Raw genomic sequence first — 15,466 nt, 5'->3', positions numbered from 1 at the left:
CTATCTATCTATCTATCTATCTATCTATCTATCTATCTATCTATCTATCTATCTATCTATCTATCTATCTATCTATCTATCTATCTATCTATCTATCTATCTATCTATCTATCTATCTATCTATCTATCTATCTATATGTCTGGCTGACATTGGCATAAAAGTCCAATTCAGCAACAATGACGGCAACGAATGAACTGCAAACAGGTTTGCTTTGCTGGGAAACAATGCATGATGGGAAGCAGTTAAGAGAGTTGTTATTTGACCCTCGTATTGGTACTTGTCTTCTATATTTATTACATACAGTGTCTTTTGTGAGTTAAGTTGCTGTGTGATGATTTTAGCATTCTTTCTTCAGTCAGACTGTTTTATTGAGTTTTACCTTCTGTGATTTCCGATGCGTTGACAAGCTCGTTGTGAGTTCCCTTATACAGCTTATCTTTTATATTATTACACATAACATTATGACATAATGTGTGCTTAAAATATTTGGATATTTATTTGATAATTTTGATTGATTAGATGACTCAAGATGATGCCTGTACAAATTACCAGGTGTTTTATTTCTATGTTGTGCACAGTGAATTGAATGTTTTGGGTTTTTTTCTGCAATGCCACTCCATGTACATCTACATTACCTGCTTATACTATACATGTATCCGTAGTGGTAGTGTAATATTAAAGAAAATACATAACATTATAAGAATACACTTCCAAGACAACTGAGGCCACATTCATCCTGTGAACTTAGAGGAGTCTGTGATCCCGTCGGTTCAAAGCCTTTCTCGTTCTTCATGTTTCTATTTTCAGCAAAGATTGTCTCAGATCTTCTCTTTTCTATGTCATATCTGTTCATCGTGTTTGTCGATGTGGCTGGTTCAGTTGTTAGATGAGAAAATATGGATGGTATCAAGTCAGGACAGGTTGGATATGTTTTTATTCTGAAAAGTGAAGATTATTCATTTGCATGCTTCACATAATGTGTTTGCATTCATTTTTGACATTGATAATTGCTGTCCTGCAGAAGGAAAATACATGAAATGTAATCTGTCTAATACTGACATAACTGATATAGATGTTCTGGATCCACGCCTCTCTGTCTGTTTTACATGGAAAAGGACATTATATATGTATTTACAATTTTATTTTATTATTGTATTCACATGATCTAACCATTCCACCTTGTTTATCCAAGTCCACAGGCATTGTTCTCGCTCATACCCAATTCCTGCTTGCTTCACGCTACCAATGAATTGTTGACTACACAGTACTGCCTGGAGTGGAGGTTCCCATTCCCATTCCTTCCATCATGATTTTCTGTTCAAAACACTTGAATCTACTTTTTTCATCAATTACTGTCCTTCCGAAATACATGAAACAATATCTTTATGCTTCATGTTGTGGTTTAGCCTTAAAATCGTTATGGAAAGCCTGACATGACATATTTGTTAGAATAGCAACAGTAATAATAAGACACTCAAATGTCATTCTTTTAATGATTTTCAATGAATACTGTATATATTGTACGTATATTCAATTCAACGTACATTTGTGCTACACAAAACAATATTAAGTCGTCATTTAACCTTAAACAAACGTCTCCGGATTCTTGATTTTTAGGATTTTTTTGTGCTAAAACTAGGCATTATTCAATCCCAAAACAGCATGATTTTATATATTTTTGAAAAACCGTGAGAGTCAAGCGGCCTAAGTAGAAGTGCCAAGCTGCAATGGAAGACTGTATATTAGTCCTGTTGTATGTCGCTCTGACAGAAAGTGTTTTGTTGAAATGGGTTTCTACTCAGCTTTTGGCAATGTTTCTGCCAATGACTACTCCCCATGTCCTGTTCCTTTCTTATAAAACTTAAATTGGGTTGTGGAAAAAAAGAAGTTCAGCAAAATCCTGCCAGTCTGCACATTCCTGCTCTTGGGTTCACTTGTCTCCCCTCCTCATAACATCTTAGTCTGCGTTGTGTGTCTCTTAGCTGGATGCTTCTTCACCCTGCCAAGGAGGCACAGTAACATTCTGCACGTAGGAGGACTGGCTCAGCCGCACAGTTCCTTTCCATATTTATGACTGAGAGGTGTGCAAGGAATTACTCCCACATCCCCCTCCCAACTTACCTTTCCCTCCCTCAGCTCTCGTCTATGTTCCCTCTTTTCCATCTGACAGACCTTCCAGAGTGCCTACTAATCACAGAGGGCTTCCACTAGTGTACCTGAAGTTCATTGGCTTTAGTTTGACATTTTGTTCCTCTGTGCCAACACGGTGGAGTAATATCCACAGTAATCCATGCATCCATCCTTTCATTTGCTATATCGCTTCTCCACCTTAGGGTTTCGGGTAAGATGGGGACTATCCCAGCTGACTTCAGTCAAGAGGCGTAGTACAACCTGGGCTGGTGGCCAGCCAATCGCAGGGCATACACGCTAATCAAAATTTGAACACCAGCTGAAAAATTGCAAGAATTTCAATTTGCACCGTTGGACCTTTAGGATGTGCTCCAAAATTCAAAAAGTAGTCAGCAATTTATTGCAGTAAAGTGAAGACCACAGCTTTTTGGATCTTGGCAAAAATATGGATTCAATGTCATTTTCTGTTAGGTATTCAGTCATGGTTTCCTGATGGCAAAAGCAAAAAATGTTTGTCTCTTTGGACACAATCAGATTGTTGAGCTGCGTAAGCAAGGTCAAGGTTGGAAGAAGTAAGACAGTCATTTGAAACCTCCTCAAAGATCCTGACGGTTATGGAAGAAAAAGTCAAGTGGCAGACCTAAAAAATTGTCACCTGATCCGGTGGATCCGATTGTCTGCCTGTCTTGACACTGGACAATACTTGGCCTAAATGAAGGTTGTTATTGGTGTCGAGTGCAGACCAAGTGTAGGAACATCTGCGAGAGAACAGATAAAAAAAATCTTCAAAGGCCTTATGTCCTCTGATGCCACCAAATGCTACATTTGGACAATTTTTGTACAATTGCACAAAAGCACAAACATGGGAAATTGAAAAGTGGAAGAAAGTTGGATGGTACTGATTGGTTCCCATCTTACTGGCGTGACAAGAAGATCCCACCTGAGATGTTTTCCACATGGCACAGTGGAGGGGGCGCCATCATGATCCGAGGTGCTTGTTCCTTCAGTGGAACAAGGGAGCTTCAGGTTTTGCAGGGGCATCAAACGGCAGCTGGTTAAGTGGAGATGCTGCAGGGGTCATTCCTCATGACTGAAGACCCTTAGACCCATAGACCCTTGTGGTAATAACTGTTTTTTTTTTTCAACAGAACAACACTACAGTTCACAATACCTGGCTGACGAGGATGAGCATCACTCTTTTGAAGAATCTCTTTTGAAGAATCTAAACGAGTGAGTGTGCCATCTTTTTCACTTGATTGATTTTTTTTCTGAACTTCCAAGAAGAAAGACCAATGGAAGCTTATTTCAATCAAAACAAAACCATGAGGAGTTTAAGGTAAGCACTGAACAATAAAATCAAGATGTACATTTATTCCAGATTCATGCAGCCACAGCAGCAATGATTAAACATGTTGTTCTACTGTATTTGTTGTTACCTTGTGTATTGTTTCAACTGCAGACTCTTAAGGGTTCCTGTTTCTATTACCGAATTCCTGGCACTTGTTCAATTGACTACCAAACTGATCAAAGAAAAAAAAAAACAGGGGCCATAGTTGGATACAATATTTAAAAAACAAATGAATGAATATTTTAATAGTCATATAATAAAAGAGAGTTTAAAAACATAAACCGATGATGTAACCATTCAGCAAGCCCAAGCACACATGAGATTACAGTTACACAAAAACAATACGAGACCTTCTGGGAACTAATTCATTGTTTTAACTCTACAGAAACAAACGTCTACCACAACCACTCGACAGTTTAGCTTTTTTTAGCTACTAAAAATTAGGATCCCTTGTTGACATATTTGTATGCTATTCATTAATTTATGAATTAATTAAGTGATGCACTGTAAGGTTGATGGCTGGTGTGGCACTGACTCCTTTGGAGTTTTTTTATGTAATACTCATTAAGAGGACAGCAAGGAAAAGAAACGGATAAGTCACTTTTGGGAAAGAATTTGGACTAAAAATACTACTTGGTTCAGTGAAAATACACAAAAAACAAGAAAGTACAAATAAAGCACTAAAATAAAACACTAATGCCTTAACTAGCTTGCGGCATATTAAAACATGAGACCTCCACATCAAATCCTGTCCATATCGATATGAATGATATGCTTGTTTTTGATATCATGCTTAACAGAAATACTGATATTTGTAAAAAAAAAAATCTATATCAATCCAGGACCATGGAATAGACTTTGCCAGGGAGGCTGAGGAGTGTGACCCTTATTAGGGTTGTGGGTATGCTGGAGCCTATCCAGCCTATCACAGCTGTCTTCGGGCAGCCAAACAACCATTCACACTCACATTCATACATATGGACCATATGGAGTCACCAATGAACCTACAGATTTTTTTTTTTAATGTGGAAGGATGAAAACTGGAGTACGCGGACAACATGCAAACTCGAACTCAAAGTCCCGATCTCCTGACTGCGTGGCATACATGCTAACTACACGTCCACGGTGCGGATCCGCTATTTTAATTCATTTTATTTGTTCACTTGGCAGATCATCATTATTTTGCTTATTTTAAGTCATACAGCTTCAATTTGAGTACATATAAACTTAAGACAAGCAAACTGGTGTAACATAGTACGATTAAAGCTATTTTAAGGATATTTGGCCGAATTGTAAGAACATTGCAAAGCACTAGACATTAAATTTAAGCTTATTACTACCCACTTATACTAGATACACTGCTTCGACACACACACACACACACACTCACACACATTTAGAGTCCAGGATATACACACTGCCGAGTAGAGTTTCAACATGGATGAGCACCAACGATCCAAATTTGAATATGCGCAGACATCGAGAGGAACACATTCACAGTGTGTGAAAATGTGTGTGTTTTGTTTTTGTGTGGACTGATATGCAAATACAATTACTGCGAGAGAGAATTTCACACTTTCAGGCAGGATGGCGCTGACCTTTCCACACATAAATGCATACATTTTCATTCTGTGTTGATTTTTTGCTGCAAGTCTAGTTTTATTTTGTGTTCTTGTGGCCTAGCTGAAACATGAAAAATGTTTTCTATTAAAGCAGAGGTGTGGATTCCAATGTGTGTGTGTGTGTGTGTGTGTGTGTGGAGTCCAGTCCACTTGAGTCAAACTTGTGTTGGCTCTTAAAATTCAACAATTCAATTGACTCGGGACATGACTTAGACTTTAGTCTGATGACTTGAAAATACCCTGTCAAGTAAAAATGGGTCTTGTCACACAGGTCTTACTTTATTTAAACAATAAACCAATTCAAAATGTACCATGCTTCAAATTTAATAGATGCATTGTTAAAATAGAACTTTATTTGAGAAACAGTAAACAGTGCTTGTAAAATTCCAAGACTTGAGACTTGACTCATCTGATTTGCTCCCACTTCTGTTATTAAGTATGATGAATGCAAACCATTTAAACCCAAAATAACCAGCAAATGCAAGCATAAGCGCATGAGAATGAGCACCTGCAAGTTATACTTATTTTCATCCCACCCACCAGACCTGTAAAAAATATACTTTTTTAAACCTTCAACATCCAAGCGGTAGCCAGCAATATGGCTGCAATGTCGTTCTTTAATTACCGTAAGTCTTGAACTAGGATGATTATTCTGGTATTTGGTGACTGACACAAACACAAATTTCTAACATCACAATATTTACATTATTTGGGACAAGACACAAATCGATTAAAACATTCCAAAAAAAAGTCACTAATTCCACATTTTGGAATGGACAATTTTTCCCACATATTCCTTTTTCAAGATCCCAAAATTCCAACTTTTCACACATTTCTCTGTGATCTTAAAAAATCAGACAATCCTATGATCTTCACATTGTGTTATGACCTGTGGTTCCGTTTAGCCTTTTATTTTGTATTGGTTGGCCTACCTGCATGGCGGCGGTCAAGTGGTTAGCGCGCAGGCCTCACAGCTAGGAGACCTGAGTTCAATTCCACTCTCGGCCATCTCTGTGTGGAGTTTGCATGTTCGGGTTTCCTCCCACATTCCAAAAACATGCTAGGTTAATTAGCCACTCCAAATTGTCCATAGGTATGAATGTGAGTGTGAATGGTTGTTTGTCTATATGTGCCCTGGGATTGGCTGGCCACCAGTCCAGGGTGTACCCCGCCTCTCGCCCGAAGACAGCTGGGATAGGCTCCAGCACCCCCGCGACCCTCGTGAGGATAAGCGGTAGAAAATAAATGAAGGAATGGCCTACTTGTATTGTATTTGGTTTTGTTTCCTGTCCCGCTTTCGGTTTTGTTCCAGTCTGTGGTGGAGCAACGAGGTACATCAGCAGCCACTTGACAGTTAATCATGCTTTTAAGCACAGCAGCTGCAGCAGGAAGTGGGATTGTACTTCACTATTGAAGAGCTGCATCCCTTTCCAGTCTGCGTCTCGCACATATTCTTTTCTGTTCTTTTCTGTCTTCCTGCTCCCTTGGAATTTGGAATTACAAGTTTTATGTTGTACTTTGTATTGATATTGTGTATTTTTTGTCATGCACCGCGTCTCTGCCAATACAGAAATCCTCACATTTTGATTTCACTGTCCAAACATAAGTAGTAGTTGTAAGTATCAAATACTATAGAAACCTAAATTATTCATATTTCTGTAAATACAAGACTATTCTTGCTTTGCATAAATCTGGAATACTTCTGTTGTGATTTACGGGCTCCACGCGGAAATGTTGTCAAGTAAAAATGGCAAATTATCTTATCGCTATAGCCTCTCATCGACACAGAAACAGCGTACTGGGTTCCTATTTTTGTAGTATTGCTCTGTTCTTTATTGCTGCCTCTGTTCCTTTATCTTCCTGCCATTGGCGTTGCTCGGCTCCAGCTACATCTTAGCTATTATGACTAATCATTGTAATTCCAAGAAGCATGGCTGAAGCGTTCTAACGAGAAAAGAAAATGCAAGCGTGGCTGAAGACAAGTCACTGTCTTTCTCTTAAACATGGCGCCTATTCACTCCACCGACCCAAGCATTTCTACAGGAATAAAAATATATAAATCGCAGATCCTTTGTCATCATAAATTTATTTCAAAAATGGCCGAGAGGAAAACAAAGTTCCCACGGTTCATGTGGCGTGCTTACCCAGCCGCGGCCTTCTCTCCTTTTCACGCTTTTAAGTGAGCTGGCTGGCTGCTATGACAGCACCACAGTAGTTTTTTGTACATCACGTTGAATACAGTCAAGCAAATCCTCGTGTCGGTGTTAAATAGTTCCGGCAGGGGTGTCTAAACTTTTTCCACCACGGATAAAAAGATGCAGGGGCCACAATTCTTCACATTTGTGTTTATAAAACCAATCCTGTGCAAGTGAAAATATGCTTAACACAATTTGCCATTAAAAATACCTGTATAATTAGTAGAATTAATAACAATAATATATAATAACATATAAATGTAACACGTTTTTTATTTGCAATTTTATTTCAATATCCAGGATTTTTAAATAAATAAATATACTATGGGCAAACCAAAACAAGCTGTTGGCCACAAATAGCCCCCAGGGTGGACTTTGGACCCCACTGAGTGGAAAATTCAATGAAAAACAGTATTCATCATGGGGGAAACAGTAATTGTGTAATGATCCATGACAAAACACGCAGTAATACGACAGACGAGAAAGTAGCGTTGAACGATTGTGAGGTCCGATTTTTTGCGAGGAGGCGTTTTTATCACCATCACCTAAATCCAACCAAAACTCGCGGGATGAAGTGTGGGGTCACTATTGATGCGCTACGCTGATGATGGGAATGTCATGTCAAAACATCTGAACTATCACGTTAAAGGAAATATTATTATTATCATTATTATTATTTTTTTTTCCCTTTATTTGGGCAAATATGTGAATCATTACAGTGCATTTCTTACATCAATCAAAATATAACTTTCCATTATTTACATTTGTATTCAACTATCTGATCACAAACCCAAAAGGAGTAGGCTGAAGCAAAAGCTTATAAATGCCTACCCCTTTTTGTAAGATATAATCATGTTCATGCCACTGTCTTGTTTCCCCTGTTATTATTTTCATTGTAATATTGTTATCATTATTATCATTGTTGTTATAATCTTTATCATTATTACCATCATTATAATCATCATTAATATTACCATTTTCATCATTATAGTTAAAAATTTTGTGATTTTTTTATTTTTAATTATTTAATTTTACAGACTTCATTGCTTCTTGTAGAGTGTAGAGAGTTATTTTCTGAAATCTGCAGTCTTTGTGTGTCAATTTATTAGCCCACTTTTTTTGTGACATTTACTTATTTACTGTATTGCATGTGTCTAATCTTATGCATTAAAAAACAAGAACTTGAGACTGTGTCTGGACAGGTGACCAACCCAAACATCAGTTTCTTCTTGTTAAACCCTACCTGAGGTTTTTAGACGTGTTTATTAGTTTGTGTGTGTCTAGTCTTGTGCATTAGGAAGCAAGGTTTTAGGTCTGTGCTCAAACCAATTTTTGAAGCAATGATGTCTTGCTGTCCATTATTACTATTTTTTGTAAAGTAATAATTAATAATAATTAATGATAATAATAATGATAATCCCTACCTCTATATTTATGCATGTTAGCCTGGGTACCTCTAACAATTTATAGTTGTATGTGGTATTAAGGTAATATTCTTACATTTCTCATATCAGTCAATCAGAGATTCCAGCATTATTATTATTATTATTATTATTATTATTATTATTATTATTATTATTATTATTATTATTATTATTATTATTATTATTATTAGTTTGACAATTTCAACCCCCTCCGCATGGTTTTGGTATTCGGGATTGGGATTGTTTGTCCAGTCATACAGTATTTACTTGCATTATACTTTTCTTAAAATCAATATTAAAATCCCGCCTTATCTCATGGAACCAATCTCGTGTATCGTCTCGTCTCGTGAGTTGGTTGTCTTGTGACATCCCTGAACAAGACAATAAGGAGTCTAATACTAACAGTAAAAAACAGGCATATGACCCTGAACATGGTCTTTGTGTACATGTGTATGTGTGTGTGTGTGTGTGTGTGCCCATACAAATAGTCCCAAATAATCAGAATCTCTCTCCACACCCACACACAAACACACGCACACACAACCATGCATATACATATGTATAGCCTGCAAGTATATTGTTCAAAATTATGGATGGACAAAATGTTTAATTCTGAACTCTATACTCCTTTTTTCTATATGCTTTTACAATGTAAAGCGTCTTTGATTTTTTGGAAAAGTGCTCAATAAATAAAATGTATTATTATTGCTAATTTCTATAGTTTCCCAACCTTTATACTTGGAAATTTAAAAAAAAATTGAGATCACATCAGAAGTAATAACAAACTGCATTTCATACAATATCTTACTTCGCTTACTTGCATGGCAGTATGGCATTTCTGTCGCTACACGTTTCCAATTTATCATATGCTCTCTGTATCGCGCGTGGAAGAGAAATGCCGTCATTTCAATGATCATCATGTCTGTAATTGACTTTTTTGGAGTCTTTCTATTGCTTTTTCTTATGACAGACTGTGAGATGTAACTGTGTTGTTAGCTTGTAACTGAGCGATTGCATCACAGTTAGAGTCTCTCACACACACACACACACACACATACACAACAAAACACACGTGCAAATGTAAGTGTAAGGAGCAATCACAGGACACTTTGTATGTGACCTTGATTGAACCAACAACACTTCCAGTTCCTATAAACTACACAGAATTACAGTATTTAAGGAGGAACGAACCTACCTAACACTAACCACTACTGATTAATTCTTCATTAGTTCCTCAGAAACTACTCCAAATGTATGTAATTTAGTTCCTCAAATTCAGGAATATAAGAGGTTACATTCGTATTCCACACACTTTCAACCCTGTGGCTTAAATGATGATGATGCGTCCAAACAATGGCTATAAAGTCAAATAACCCTATCATAACCGGAACATTGCACACGGCCATTTAGACACCAATATACCTTTTGATAAACCCAAATATGCTCATATTCCGTTTCTCAAAAACCTGAATATTACCCCTGGGTTACCCCTTTCCTAACCTGAATATTGGGTCATGTATACGCCTACCAGGATATCGCCATGTAAAGGAATATTGATTTGTGTTCTGCGCATGTTCCATTCAAAAGGAATCTTGGGTCTTTGAAGGGAACTATTGAATTTGAAAACATGGCGGCACGCAAAACTGCACGTTTTTTGAGCGGGGAGGAAACGAAGCATCTCATTAATGTGGTGAAATGTCCAGGGTTGTTCATTATAGTGGAAGAAGAAATCAGAAATGACGCGCGTTGTGTCATGACGTTCTCCGTGCGTCGAGACATTGTCTGTGCATCGCTGTTTTGATTGGGATATCCCGATTGTTTACAATTACAATGTCTACAGGAATAACCCTGTTTGCTCAGGCATGTAAACAGATTATTCCGAATGTTTCAGAAACCGGAATATTGACTGAATGTAGACGTAGTGAATGATGCATCAATGATGCGTCTAATTTATGGCAGGTCCTGTGATGCTTGGAGTGCAGATTCAGGAAGTAGCGAATTGGAGTACTAGAGAGCACACTAATGTCACCTTTTGAAGTCTTTTTGATCTGACAAATATTAAGTAAATTGGATCAAGTGTAGGATTACTACAGCTTCTGCTTGGAATTATTGGACCACGGCAGATGTTCAGCTCAGATGAAAAAAAAATCACACTCACCGAAACTGACGCTGGGAACAGAGGTTAGAAGAAAGATAGCAAGGTTTATAGTCTGTTCTTCTTTGTAAATATCCCATGTTACAATGTCGACATCTATGGCTTGTAAACAAGAACGGCCTATGTAGTGCAAAATGTGTTTCTCTTTAGAGTTGGTGGCTGCAGCTTGTATTCAGCTTACCCTATGGTTAAAAAAAGCCATTTAAGCATATATATTACATATAAGTATCATATTTACAATAGTCACCATGACATCAGTCATTACATCATCAACTTACAGGTTTTTGCAGCTCGAGAGATGAGTTATATTTGATTTTCAACCCATCAAAACAATCCTGATCTACAATAATCCGACCATCATGGTTAGATTCTATTGATTCATTTACAGTACAAGTGTTACATGCAGTATCAGCTCGTTTATTATTGGCCCGCATGTTGCAGCGTGACACGGTGGTGCTGTGGCAACGGCCTCAAGATGAAAAAGACGGAACCCAAGTGCAGGTAAAATGGATAAAGACTTCACAGCAGAAAAAGCCACCCGGCAAGACAAAACCTAACAAGCACAATGCTCAATACGCCAATCAAAAGGCAAACACAACAAATAATCCCAACACAATTTAGCCGCAGGTGCGTGAAAGCGGCAGGTTAAGGCGGCGGAAAACTAGATGGAACCAAACAGGAAGTATAACAAAATAAGAGCATGGAACCGTAGCTAAGGCAGGAACGGAACGCAAAGTCCAAATTGTCAACCGGAGCGTGACACCGCAGCGCATTCTAAAAATACGATTAAAGAAGACTGAAACTACTAGTAAAAATAGCAAAAAAGATCAAAGGGTGTCATATATGTTCATAAATTAAATTCATCAAAATTAAAAAGCCCACATTTAGGTCATTTTTGGCACACCATCATCCATACTGTACAAAGTTGTGATGGTGATGTTAGCTCTGTGTGTGTGTGTGTGTGTGTGTGTGTGTGTGTGTGTGTGTGTGTGTGTGTGTGTGTGTGTGTGTGTGAGATTTTAAATGATTATATACTTCAAGCTCAGGCTAGGTCGGTAGGTATCTAGGTATCAAGGCATACTGTATATACTGTGTATTTAAATACATATACAGTAGTTAGGTTACACTTATTGTGTAATGACTGAAGGTTATTCACACAATAATAAATGTTATATTACAATATATGTTATTCTGCACCTACATTATTTTGTTTTTATGCCAGACATTTTTTTTTCGCTCACCGCTGATCTACTCTCACATTTCTCAAATTCGAATCATTCCAAAATCAAACACATTCCATTTCAAATAATTCTCTAATTTTCTCTAAGTCCACTTTGTCCGCAGCAACATTCCCATTGAAAATGAATGGAAACAACGTACACAGAGTCTTCAACGTATCTAGGACATTCGAGCTGATGACTTTACACGCCCCAAAAATTCCCAATATTCCACATTTTCGGCAACACAAATCCTAAGAATTCTTACCACTCGCATATTTCTCAAGCGATTCAAACCATTCCAACACCAAAACATTCAGCTCGTTCAAAACATCCAGGCTATTTCTTCTACACATTCCAACAATTATCCAAGAATTCCACATTTCCAGTACAGCATTTCAGCTCAGCTTCAGCAATTCATTTTCAAATGTCCACATTTCTCAGCTCATACAAAACATTCCAGCATCAAAACATTAAGGATAACAATTTCACCATTATGGAAAGTCACGACTTTCCCACAATTTCACATTTTCTGTCTCAGTTCAGCCTCAGGATTCACACTAACTTCTACACGAATTGGCCTTTCTATTTATTATTACTAGTCTCAACATTTCAACAGTCTTTTGTTACACATATTTTTGCTCTTTTCTCAAATGTTTCAGTTGTATTTATTTGATTGTACTTTTAGAATGTGCCGAGGGCCAGTAAAGAACGAGCAGCGGGCACCAATGGCCCCCAGGCCGCACTTTGGACACCAGTAAGTCATCGTAAAAACAGATGACGACTGTATCTTGCAAATAAATGCACAAATTTGGGCTTTCTGGAACTAAAACTGAATTGACTTGATGTGTGTCCGTCTGTGTGCGTGTGTGTGTGTGTGTGTGTGTGTGTGTGCGTGTGTGTACACCCAAGTCCAGATATTGATCCATGCATCTGTCCAACCATTTTCTGTACCGCTTTTCCTCACTAAGGTCGCACGTCTGCTGGAGCCTATCCCAGCAAGAGGACGACATACACCCTGGACAGGTTGCCAAATATTGACAAATGTATTTATGTATAAGTGTATACGTTTTGACACACTGTACAATATATACGTTCATTATAAAAAAGATGAATTTAGTTTATATTTACTTGCTAACTATCAGTGAATAATACATGAAATTTAAAAACAATTAAAATGTAATTAAAAAATATATAATTATATAAATATGTATGTATGTTATGGATGTATATATATTTATGAACTTAAATGAATGAATAAGATGTGAAAAATATATAATTGTAGAGCATGAGCATATTTGCCTGTGTCCAGACTTCAGACCCCCTGTATATAATATACACATATATACAGCTATATAGGTATTAGACAAAAAAGGAATTTAATAGAAAAAAAATACATATACCAAATTATTTTTAAAAATCTAATCAAATAAGTGTCAAAACTGTTAGTAGATTATCATTATTAATAATTAGTAATAATCATAATGAATATTAATACATATATTATGTCATAATAATTATAAACAAAATAGATAACAGGAATAAATCAAATGTCAAATATGTATTTTATATAATATTTAAGATTATATATATTAACTAAAAATGTTAATACATAATTTGTATAATTGTATACACATTATTTCAGGTTAAAATTAGATAATCTTAAACTTAAAAATATATAAACACAAAATGTAAAATGTAAATCCATTGTAAATGAAATAAAGAGTTTAAAAGATAGATGTATTAATGCTATATTATACGTCCATCCTAATGTTTCTATATGCATTCGTGCCTGCACGTGTCCATACTTGACAGCCTTTTGAATGAACAGCAAAAGGCGGCATGAAGAAGACGTTGGAGACTCAACGGCAACAACTAAGTCTTCCCATTCCCATTATTCCTTTACTTTGGTGTCTCTTTTGGCACACGTCTGGCTGCTTGAACGCCGACCGATGACACAATAAAGTCTTTTGGTTTCACTTTCACTTACCTGAGATGTTCCTCGTGCGTGTCGTCAAGCAGACTCCTCAATGGAGGAAAGACGACATGGGGGGTGGGAAAAAAAAAGCTACAAAGTTCTTCTTCCACTCGGTTGGTTTGTCTTTGCTTTTGTCCGTCTTCTCTCGCGTGTCTTTTAATTGTCAAAATGACATAAAAAAGGAGAGTCATTGAAAGAATGCTGCGTCCATCCAAAGACAATAGTGTCGTTAGAAAAGACTACACGCCGTCAAAAAAGAAAGACGGTGATTTCATCTCCGCCTGTGTGACCTTGTGATGGATTCATCACGTCCAATTGTGAACGATCATCATCGTCAATGATAGAGCCTCCAACAAGTCGGAAAGTATAAAATAACAAAGTGCTCTAAAGGTCAACCATTTTGTTCGCTCGTCCGACGAGGAGCGCGCGTGCGGCCAAAGAAATAAAGTGCGCGGGAGGACTTCTTCGTCCTCTTCTTCTTCTTCTTCGAGTTTCTCTGCGAGCGGGAGACGCCGCGATGTCATCTCCTCCTCCGGTAAGAAGATGATGACACGCCGAGCGAGGCACAAACGGACTGCCGGGGATCCCCTGCTGCGTCCAATCCTGACGTCCCAGCCGGGCCGCAGCGATGTGCGCGTTTGCGCGGGGAACGGTGGCGGGTGTGCGTGTGCGTGTGTGCGTGTGTGCGTGCTTGAATGGTGGGTTGGGTCAGCCGTGACTTTCCAGGTGGAGATACACAGCATCGTGGTTAAAGAGTATCGTCTTTAATGGCACAGTCGTCCTCTTTGGTGAAAGCATGTGTAGCTACAGCCACAATATTAGGTACACCTGCCGTAAAGCCAGGGATGTGCTCACTTTATCCTAATAGCAAAACAATGGGGCTTAAGAAATTAAATACAGGCCAAGGAAAACGTGGTATGTGCTTAAAATTACCATGGGGGGGTATGGTGGGGGGTTCCAACTGCCTACTCTTACATGCTTTTCTTACTTTAATTATTGTAAAGGCTATGGGATGTAGTACACCTGTATTGTATGTCTATTTTCCATATTCATCAGACTGTGCTTCCGGAAAATATACAAAAAACACACTGTGTATATATATGTATTTATACTGTATATTCTGTATATTTTGTATTTTAATTTTTTATTTTTTTAATAAATATGTCTGCACCTTCTTCACCAAAATAAATTCCAAGTATGTGTTTAATCATACCTGGCAATAAACAATTTCTGATTCTAAATATTTCTGATTTTCTTAGAATTTCCAGCCCAAACATTTCTACTGAATTGATTTTATTTTCCCTATTTTCCCATAATTCCACATTTCCATCCGCGATATCAGTTCAGCATTCACACATCATTTTAAGTTATATTAACAAAATAAATCATCTTTTTA

General features: G+C 37.5%; 1 protein-coding gene across 7 annotated transcripts in view; it reads right to left on the bottom strand.

The window, feature by feature from the left end:
- LOC131134245 (teneurin-3) overlaps positions 1-14,640 on the bottom strand; it is a 254,858-nt gene extending 240,218 nt beyond the window's left edge. For 5 of the 7 annotated variants that reach the window (XM_058079310.1, XM_058079326.1, XM_058079334.1 and 2 more), the window contains exon 1: positions 14,083-14,640. The gene's annotated coding sequence lies outside the window, so the exon portion shown is untranslated. The remainder of the gene's footprint in view (positions 1-14,082) is intronic. The other 2 variants (XM_058079358.1, XM_058079367.1) reach the window with 1 other exon arrangement.
- Between the last annotated feature and the right edge of the window lie 826 nt (positions 14,641-15,466).

This window comes from Doryrhamphus excisus, chromosome 1 (genome assembly GCF_030265055.1).
Source record: "Doryrhamphus excisus isolate RoL2022-K1 chromosome 1, RoL_Dexc_1.0, whole genome shotgun sequence".
NCBI classification, from domain to species: Eukaryota; Metazoa; Chordata; class Actinopteri; order Syngnathiformes; family Syngnathidae; genus Doryrhamphus; species Doryrhamphus excisus.
This window is presented reverse-complemented; position numbering and strand designations above follow the sequence as displayed.